This window comes from Arachis stenosperma, chromosome 4 (genome assembly GCF_014773155.1).
Source record: "Arachis stenosperma cultivar V10309 chromosome 4, arast.V10309.gnm1.PFL2, whole genome shotgun sequence".
NCBI classification, from domain to species: domain Eukaryota; kingdom Viridiplantae; phylum Streptophyta; class Magnoliopsida; order Fabales; family Fabaceae; genus Arachis; species Arachis stenosperma.
In genome coordinates, this window is record NC_080380.1 from 142,768,311 (window position 1) to 142,779,810 (window position 11,500).

Below are 11,500 nucleotides of genomic sequence, written 5' to 3' on the forward strand. Positions count from 1 at the left end.
ACATGTACGATCATTTGGGTTAATTACACCTAGTCTACACAGTCTGTCCTTAGTATTCACCCTCCCCACCAACACAAACTAAGAGAATAACTCGATCCTTGGTGGAACGAAACCCTTCCAAATTGCACTTGTGAAGCTATAGCTTGTTATTTCCTCCGGGAGAACCGCTTCCTGCAACACCTGCACAAATGAGTTAGTCGAATAAATACCAGATCTATCAAATTTTCAGACCACTATGTCCTCCCTCTCAGATGTTAGCTGAACAGATTGTAAAACCTGATGGAGTTGGTTTACTAATGCCAACTCCCACTGAAAAAACTCTCTCCTCCATTGAAAATTTCATATCCACTCTAACCCATCCCAAAACCCGCAATCCCCAATAACAGAACCTTTGAGGTTTGAGACCGAGAAAAGCCTTGGAAATAACTCTTTAAGAACACCGTGAGGTAACCAGATATCCTCCCAGAACCGTACTGTTCTGCCATTCCCTACATCCATATACAAACCCCTGATCATTTTTTCTCTCACATGTGACTCACTGATTTGTAACTGGCAAATATCCTTCCAAGGACCCACTTTTGTAGGTACAGGCTGACCACACAACATCTCATTCGGATTCAAGTTATTACAGGAGCAGATGACTTTCTTCCACAGGGGACAATCCTCTTTCGAGAACCTCCACCACCACTTAAAGAGTAAAGCCGTATTCCGAATTACTGCGTCTCCAATTCCCAGACCACCTGCCTTTTTTAGAGCCATCACCACTTCCCATTTTACTAGTGGTATCCCATTTCTCCTATTCTCTTTACTCCACAAGAAGCACCTTTGGAGTGAGATCAACTTCTCCACTACCGCCTTCGGCATTTTGTATAGGCTAAGATAGTAGATAGGCAAACTATTCAGAACAGACTTAATAAGAATCAGCTTAGCCGCTTTGTTTAGGGTCTTTACTTTCCACAGAGTTAACTTGTCTTCCATCTTATCAATCACTGGTTTTCAAGTCTTCACAAGCCTCGGGTTTGCTCCAAGAGAAATGCCAAGATATCGGACTGGTAGAGACTCCTCCTTGCATCCTAGCAACTGACACATCTTACGCACCCAATGCTGATCACTGTTAACCAGAATGAAGCTAGACTTCTCAAAATTGATACTCAACCCCGACATAAGCTCAAAGCAATGTAACAATCGCTTGTAGTTCCTGATAGTCTCTTCCTCAATAGGACAGAAGAGAATGATATCATCTGCAAACTGTAAGTGCGACAGCTCGATGTTATCCCTTCCAACCAAAAGTGGATAGATGCGGCCATTCCTCACTGCCTCCCTAATCATCCTATGTAGCACATTAACAACTAGCACAAATAGAAACGGCAATAAAGGGTCTCCTTGCCGTAGTCCCCTTTCCATCTTGAAAGGCTTAGTGGGGGACCCATTTATCAAAACCGACATAGACGCAGAGCAGACACACTCCTTAATCCACCCCCTCCATATATGGCCGAAACCCATCTTCTGCAAAACAATATCCACAAAACTCCATTTGACCCGGTCGTATGCCTTTTGAAAATCAAGTTTAATAATCGCAGCACTCTTCTTCCTAGCCTTTAGCCACTGCACGGTCTCACAGGCTATCAATGCCCCATCATGAATTTTTCTGCCCTTCACAAACGCACTTTGTGTCTCTCCTACTAACCCTGGCATGACCTTTCACATTCTCTGAATCAATACCTTAGATATGACCTTATACACACAACCTACCATACTAATCGGCCTGAGGTTTTTTATTTTTTTAGCCCCAACAAACTTCGGCGCCAGCGCCACCCAAGTGATATTCGAATCTCTAGGTAACCTAGAAGACCGAAAAAAATCTAAGACTGCTCCAGTAAACTCCTGCCCAACTTCTTCCCAACACTTCTTGATGAAATTCATATTATATCCGTCACTTCTTAGTGCTTTTGTTGACTCGCAATCCCATATTGCCTCCTTTATCTCTTCAACAGATGGCATCAACTCCAGTTCTGTTGCCTCTTCCACATCTATCTGCATTACTAACCCATCCCGAAAGCCTACGTTAGGTGACACCTCCTGTTGGTACAAGTCCTTGTAGAAATCTCTTATAGCCACCTTAATTCTGGCTTGATTCCTCACTACTCTTCCATGAATCATTAAAGTATCAATCCAATTGTTCCTCCTTCGAGTTGAGGCTAAATTATGAAAGTACTGAGTATTTTTGTCCATCTCCTTTGCATGCCTGGATCTTAACATCTGCTTCTAATGTACCTCCTTCCTGATATACCACCTCTTACAAGAGCTGACCAGTGCCTTCCTTCTTGCTTCCAAGGTTCCATCATGTACTCCATTACTGACCATATCGTCTACTTTCTTTACCTCCTCTTCAAACTTTTTAATCCTCATGTCCATAGACCCAAAATTCTCTCTATGCCATCTGTCCAAAGGAATCGTCATGGCCTTTAACTTGTCCAGGAATCGCATCTCTCCTAGGCTTCTCCACTCCTCTTTCACCATCCTCAAGAACCCTTCATGAGTGAACCATGAATCAAGACTTTGAAAAGGTCTCAACCCCCTTCCAACCCTTGCAGCTTCCATCACCACTGGACAATGATCCAATAACCATCTTCCTATCTGTTTATATTAAATTTTTGGAACGAATAATTTTATCACAGAATCAAAAGTCTTTCTTAAATCCCACAATTCTCATTAGACCAACATTATTGGTGTTGTGATTTTGACTGTTAATATATAAATTATTTAAAATTCTTAATTAAAATATAATTTATATAATTGTATACGTAATTAAATTCAAAACAAGTAGTTTAATCAATAGTTCATTACTAATTAGTTAAATCACTAATTCAAAAACCCATGCTTTAACTTAGTCAATTATTAATTTGATTTTTGATAATTATGATAATGATACTAAAACCCGCATCATGTATAGAGAACTAAATTAATTATACTATATAGTATAAATTTAAAAGTATTATATTATTTAAAAATTAATTAGATAATATATGTAAATTAATGTTAAACTTAAAAATTTATTTGTAAAAAATATTTATAATTTGTATATAATTTAATAAAATTATTAAAAAAATATATACAATAATAACAACACAAATCTTGTGAGATTGATCTGTTTCTTAAATATTGATTTATGTTGTGTTTTCTAATACTTTTTATATAATAGAAAACTTTCTTATATACTTGATCATTGATAGGAGAGAGGAGTTGAACTCCAATAACAAAAACGGTTAAGAGTGGTTAGACAATTAGTTTGGTTGTATTTGTTCCTAGTTTGTGATATGTATAATGCAGAGGAATTTTCTCTCTACATAACACAGTGAATAATACATTCAGTGAATTGATGCACAGTACGTATATTCTTTCAAAGCCTTTCATCATCTTCTTTAGGTAGAATCAAGATTTCTTTGATGGTATCAGAGCTTAACAAGATCCATGGCACAAATCATCACTACTCCCACCACACCTCATATCCGGATAACCATAGTTATCAACCTAAACTAAAATCAACATGGTTATAATTATCTCATCTCTCTTGACAATAATAAATGCTTTCTCGTCTGCCACGTTTCTAATAAACAGACTTCCTTCTTCTATTCTTTCAAATAAATCACCTTATGAGACCTTATAACACTACCAAACTAGATTATAGATCCCAACTTTCTGTGTTTATAGATTATGCTTCCAATCACAAGAATTCTCACTTTCCTGCATCTTCTACACAATTTTCAGCAAGCAATACTAATCACTCTTCTTCTTTTACTACTCCTAATACCAATGCTACTTCTAGTGTATCTAATCCTCCCTCTTCTAATAATTCAGCATCTGTACCTACTCACAACAATTTAATTCCTCCTAATCTCATACTGATTCTCCTTCAATTCCCATCTTTTCCCCCAAACTTCTTCTAATCAACATCCTATGCTTATTCGGTCAAAATCTGGTGCTTCAAAGCCTAGAATTTTGCACACTAAGTTATCTACATTTAATTCAGATCCTAACTTTCTTCAAACTGTACCCTCTTCTGCTAAGCAAGCCATTGAACTTCCTCACTGGAAAGCTGAAATTGATGCCTTAGATAAGAATCACACATGGCAATTGGTTCCTACACCATCTAACTCTCTTGTAATTGGCTCAAAATGGGTGTTTGCTATTAACAGTATTAAGCGAAATTCAAATGGTTCTGTCCTCCAACACAAGGCCAGGTTAGTTGCTTTAGGAAACCATCAAATTGAGGGAATAGATTTTACTTCAGTCTTTAGTCCTGTAATTAAACCACCTACAATTCGTCTTATTCTAACCATAGTCTTATCATCTAAATGGCCAATTTTACAATATGACTTCAACAATGCATTTTTCTATGGCAAGCTCAATGAAACTATTTACATGAAACAGCCTTTGGGATTTAACATGGTGACTCTAATATAGTTTGTCACTTGAATAAAGCTATTTATGGCTAAAAACAAGCTCCTCAAGTTTGGTACATCATATTATCTTCTACTTTAGCTACTTTTGGCTTCAAAAACACTAAATCTGATCCATCCTTGTTTTTTAGAAAAATATTTAACTCTATTATTTATGTTCTTGTTTATGTAGATGATTTTTTAGCAACAGGGAACAGCCCTGTGATTTTTTTTTTTTTTATTCATCAGCTACATAACATTTTTCCTTTAAAAAGCTTAGGCACTTTTAGTTATTTTTTAGGAATCGAAGTTAAACAGCTTGATTCAAGTGCATACCATCTATGCCAAACCAAATACATCTGTGATTTACTTGACAAAACTGGCATGCTTTAATGCCAAGCCAGTCCCCACTCCCATGATTACATCAGAAAAATTAACAAAAGGTGGTGTTGCTTTCTTTTCTGATCCTACACCCTCACTAGACCTGAGATTTTCTATTCAGAAAAATTTTGATATACTTAGTTGGAACTATTCACCAAGGCCTTTTTGTTTCACCCCTGCACTAACTTGATAATTTTTGCTTGTTAAGAGGCAGATTGGGCTTTGGATATGGATGATAGATGCTCCACTTCTGGTTATTGTGTTTACATAGGAGATAATTTGATTGCATGGTCCAGCAAAAAACAACAGTGTGTTAATAAATCAAGTGCTGAAGCAGAGTTTAGAGCCTTATCAGACACTACTTCAGAAACTGTTTGGCTCCAAAATTTGTTATCTGAACTTCAATACAACATTCCAACCACTGCAATTATATATTGCGACAATGCAAGTGCAGTTCAATTATCTCACAATCCAATTCTTCATCATGGAAGCAAACATTTCGAACTCAAACTGCATTTTGTCAGGGAGAGAGTGAACCAGCAAAAACTACACATAATTCATATCCCAGGCACAGATCAAGTTGCTGATATCTACACTAAACCCCTCTCCTTATCAGCCTTTACACGCTTGAAAAACAAATTTAAGGTCACTTCAAGAGTACCCTTAAGTTTGTTTTGGGGGGGGGTGATAGGACAGAGGAGTTGAACTCCAATAACAGAAATGGTTAGGAGTGGTTAGACAATTAGTTTGATTGTATTAATGCAAAGGAGTTCTCTCTCTGCATAACACAATGAATAATACATTCAGTGAATTGATGCACAATAGAATTCAACACACATATATTCTTTCAAAGTCTTTCATCATCTTCTTTAGGTAGAATCAAGATTTTTTTTAATAATAAAATATAAGGATTTTTTTTCTAATATAAAATAAAAAATTAATTAATTCTTAAAACAAGATTTTTAAACTTTATTTTCCGAAATACGATTTTTTTTGGGTAATTAAGGCAAGTTTGCCGCACCCCCGGCAAACTCTATATAAATTATGGAGTTCGCTGCACTCCCGACGAACTCTAGGATGAGTTTCCAAAATAAAAACATGCCTATTGAAGAGCACATCGGAGAACCACAATTTTATTGTTCACTTTCGTTCTCATTGTTGACATTTTTTTTACAATGTCAAGAAATACATTGTTATCCAATCATTACGATAGTGAAATAGTGTATGATGAAAAATGTTCTATCGTTTTTAGATCGGGATAACTAACAATTACCTATATGACACCGGAAGTCAACAGTCTAACAGTGTTGAATAATCTGATATTCCTTCCGTCAAGTAGCAAAAGGCAAAAAGGGTGAAAAAAATTCACTATAGATATCCTACTGAAGTAGATGACAGTTTGTTTTATAAAAGGTATATTACAGTTATCTTGTCTCTGTTGTTAGTATATTTATTAGACCACGGTTGTGAGAAATATTTCTATTATTTTGAATTAGGTGTCGTTTACGTGACGACGATGACGTACGGCTTATAAGGTCGTGGCACAACTGATGGACAAATGTTCATCTGTTGGAATTATTCGTGTTCGTTGAAATGGGGGTCGAGGATCATCTGCAGATACTGTCGATAATAGTCCATTGAGTGGAGCTGTTAGACGAACTATCAGAAGAACGATGGTGGATCTAAATATGCCACCTGAAGGTAATCAAGAGGGATCTAATGTTGAAGTTCGTAATGTTGACTTGATAGATGACGGTGTTGAAAGTCATGAGAGTTTTGCTATCAGAGATCCGATGATGGATCAGTATGAAGTTAACCCCGATGACGGAGACAATGCTGATGAAGAACCGCCCGAAATCCCTGATGATAGTGACGAGGAAGAATAGATGAACTACTACGATGACACACAAATCGCTCTGACACAGCCTGCCATTTCTTGACCGGCCGGATTATTTCACGAGGTTGAATCTCGATGCAATGACTTCGGAGTGGTTGTTTACCCAGGGAGGCCCCGAAGAGGATCCAAGTAACGAGTTCGAGGTTGGATAACAATTTAAGAATAAGGGAGAAGTCATGTTGGCAGTTAAGCGGTACAGCATCAGGAGGGATGCGGAGTACAAAAATAGTAGAGAGTGACCAGTTAAGGTATAATGCACGATGTATCCAGTTCGGGCCCAGTTGTAATTGGAGCATACTCATATCATATCAACGAAAGCAAGAGAAATGGGAGTTAGGAGATACACTGGTCCTCATACTTGCATGCAAACATCGATGGGGTAAGACCATTGTAGGTTGGATTCGAAGGTGATTGCTCAACACATTTCCACAGACAATCAGCATCAGGGTTTTGCAAGGAGGTGTAGAGAATCACTTTGGTTACAAGACATCCTACAGAAAAGTTTGGTTTGTAAAACAAAGAGTCATTGCTAGAATATATGACGATTGGGAGGAGTCATACAACGAGCTTACTCGTTGGTTATTCGCTATGCAGATGTACTTTCCTGGTAAAATTTATTTCATTATGGTTATTCGCTATTAAACAATTCAGCCATATACAATAAGCTAACTAAAAATGTGTCCCTAGGTACTTGGGTGCAACTAGTGACATAGTCTTGGCCTGGTTTCGCCGACACAATTATGTTTCATCGGGTTTTTTTTACGTTTTCACCGTGTGTTGAGGCTTTCAAGCACTGCAAGCCACTTATTTCCATTAATGGCACCCACTTATATGCAGGGACGGACATACCGGGGGGGATGAGTGGAGGCCTCGGCCCCAACTTTTAAAAAAAAATAATAGTAATAAGTTATTAAGTATGATTTAATTTTTTTAAAAAAATTATTTAGTAATTAGTCTAATATAAATAAAAGTCTAGTCTAACCTAAATATTAATAATTTCTAATATTTAAAAAAGTAAGTAATAATATTAAAAAAATCTGAAAAAGATATTATTATTAATATTTTTAATTAAATAAAATTTTTTAAATTCCATAAAGTGGATTCTTTTTCTTTTTGTGATTATCCTTCTTGATTCATTTGATATTAATTCTTTCTGTTTTAACTGCTACAACTGAGAGATTTTTTTCAGTTATGAATATTGTGAAGAATAACTCAGAAACAAAATAAAAGATAAATTTCTTGTTAATTGTCTTTTAATTATATTGAAAGGAAAATTGCTGAAAAATTTGAAACAGATTCTATTATCGATGAATTTTATGGAACAAAGAATCGACCACTTCATTAGTAAAAAGTACACATATATTTTTTATACTTTAAAATATATTCTCTATTAGTATATTTTTTTATAATACATCTTACATTATATAATTTTTTGCATAATATTTTTAATATTATATATGTTACTGCCCCCATGATAATGTTTCTAGATCCGTCCCTGCCTATATGGTAAATACGGTGGGACCTTGCTGATGGCCATAGCTCAAGACGGCAACGCAAATATTTTGCCTATTGCCTTTGCCATTGTTAAGGGTGAGATGAAGGAGGCGTGGTCGTTCTTTCTTTTGTATCTGCGGCAGCATGTGACACCACAACTCGGGGTCTTAGTGATTTCAGACAGACACAAATCCATTGATGGTGCACTAAACGCTGAGGGAAGTTTATGAAAACTACCTCACACCTTCCAGGCTTTTTGTACAAGACACATTGCAGCCAACTTCATGACTCACTTCAAGAATAAAGATTTGAAGAAGGTTCTGATTAACGCAGTGTATGCGAAGTCGCAGCGTGAATTCGCTCATTATTTTGGCCGTCTGAGGGGGCGAAAATGTAGCAATCACAAACTGGCTTGAAGAAATGCCACGATCATAGTGGGCACAATATGCTGATGAGGGTCGTCGATTTGGTCACATAACGACGAATATCTCCGAGTGCATTAACGTTGTGATGAAAGGCTTTCGTAATTTGCCAATCACGGCTTTTGTTAAGTCAAGTTATTTCCGTTTTGGTGTACTTTTTGCTAGGAAAGGTTCCGAGCAAGCGTGTTGTGGAACCGTGTTATCTCCTCTGTGGCGTCCTGCTCCAACTCTTCACAAACCGTGTTGTGGAACCAAGTGAGCTTCACAGTCCACTTGGTTTGTGACTGTCTGTCATCTGGGACGGGAACACCTAGAGTCTGCTAACATAACTCCTCAATCGTCCGTTCCTGATGGTGCTGCTCCCAACCACCTATGCATCCACTCACAAGATCACCGTCGATCCTGAGTCTCAACTGATAGGCCACGTCCTGCAGGGTGATAGTCATCTCCCCACATGGTAGATAAAATGTGTGGGATTCAGGCCTCCACCTCTCTATCAACGCCGAGGCAAGTGGCCAATCGTGCTCGAACTCGATCATATAGGCCACATACTCAAACCCGGCTCGTCTGAGATATTGCCTAATTTGCTCCAACATCCGTGTCATCAAATTCCACCTAGTGCACAAGATTCGAGGCGCCTACCAAACAGAAACAAAAAATAAAAAAAAGGGATGATGAACACATAGGATAACAAGTTCACTGTTTATTAATTACAATAAAATAAACGACAGTAAAAAAATTATACCACTTGATCAAGCCTGCTAGCAATGTGCTCAGCCTGATTCAATCTGTACATTGTATCCTCGTACCCCAATAACTGCTGCTCCATCTAACCACACTCTAGTAAAATAAAATCACATATACTGAACTTAGTTCCTTTTACGTTAACTAAATTATTAAAAAACATATTTAAATCTATAATTCTCTACCTTAGTTCTTAATCAATTTATAAACTTACTAATTTGAATTTAACCCAATTACATGACACTGTCAAGTAACACCCTAAACAACCCTAATTAATAACTAACTGAACCCTAAATTTTACTAATTATGTTTCTTTTTGATATAAATTAACTAACAATTGACTAACAACTTATACCAATTGTAAATAATTAATAGCAGTTGTATTTGAAAATAATAACACAAAAAATCTAACTAACATGTCAACAGTTAACAGTAAGTCTAACTAACATGTAAATAGTAAATCTCTAACTCTGCTTAACATGCAACCTCTAACTAGTAACTTTATCTAACATGTGATAGTAACTCTATCTAAGTAAAAAAAAGTATAACTCTAACTAACATATTATTTAATGACCTAAAATTGAGAATGTTGTCGATGACGAATTTTACGGACGTCAAAAAGATAGAAAGGAGGAACAAAGTAAAATTGAAGGAGAAATTGGAAAAGAAATGGACAAAGAAAAATGACCCCACCAGTTTTATATATGTGCCGAACTCATTCTAGAGTTCGTCGGGGATGCGGCGAACTTGCCTTAATTACAAAAGAAAATCGTATTTCGAAAAATAAAGTTCAAAAATCTTGTTTCAAGAATTAATTAATTTTATTTTATATTAAAAAAATCCTAAAATATAATCAATTCTAAGAAGATAGGTTTTTCTTTATTTATTAGTATAAATATTTTTTATTCTAAAAAATAAACTATATTTATTTATTGATATTTTCGATTAGATTGTGCTCTATAGTATAATTTTAACATTTTTCTTTATTGTATTTGGAGATAATTTAAAAAAAAGTTAAAAAAATTGAAAATAAGAATACAAAAAAATGTAGTATAACATTATAAATATACTTTACTAACCATGATATATTGAAATATATGCATAGTAATAAATATTAATGTGTGATTATAAATTTTAAATATTTGTAACTAAAAATGATTATTATAGTTTTATTTGTAGATATTAGTTATATTTAACTATTATTTTTTAATTCACTTGAGATTTAGATGTTAAATTTAACAATTTTTATATCATTATTATGTAAAAATTTATTATTTTTATTTTATAAAATTATAAAATTACTATCTATATAAAATTGATAATGTAGTACAATCATAAAAATCAATATATTATAAGCTTATTTTATAATAGATTTGTATTATAAACTACAAAAAATGCACTTAAATAATTTTGTTGTTGACAAAAAATACATTCAAATTTTTCTATCGATAAAAATGTTCTCAAATAAATTTAAAAAGCGATAAAAATATCCAATATTAAATACGTATTTCTTAAAAAAATACTTTAAAAATTGAATTTTGATGTTGTTTTTCTAAGTATAATTAAAAAAGTGAGATATTTTTTTTTTAAATTTGGAGATTTTTTTGCTATGTCTTTTTTGTGATTGTTTATAAGTATTATTGGTTGTTGACAAAAAATTACAAAAAAAAAATTATATACTTAGCGAAAAATCACCAAATTTTAAGGATAAAAATATCTTATTTTTTAAATTATATTTGTAAAAAATCGCATCAAAATTTAATCTTTAAAGCATTTTTGAGAATATATATTTAATTTTGGTTAATTTTTGTCGTATTTTAAAATTAGTTGAGAGTATTTTTGTCGATAACACAATTTAAGTACATTTTTATCGATAACAAAATTATTTGAGTGCCTTTTTAGTGATTTATCCTAATTTTTATATAATAAAAAGTGAAAGTCTAGGGGTCAATATTTTTATTAAAATCTAGCCAACACTTACTCAATAAAAGAAAAATAAATAATTTTCTATTAAATAAAATCTCGCCCCATTAAAAATACGCTAATTGATAATTACACATTACAAAATTTACTGACCCTTAACACTCCTTTAATAAAAATATAGAAGATACTAGTTACTAATT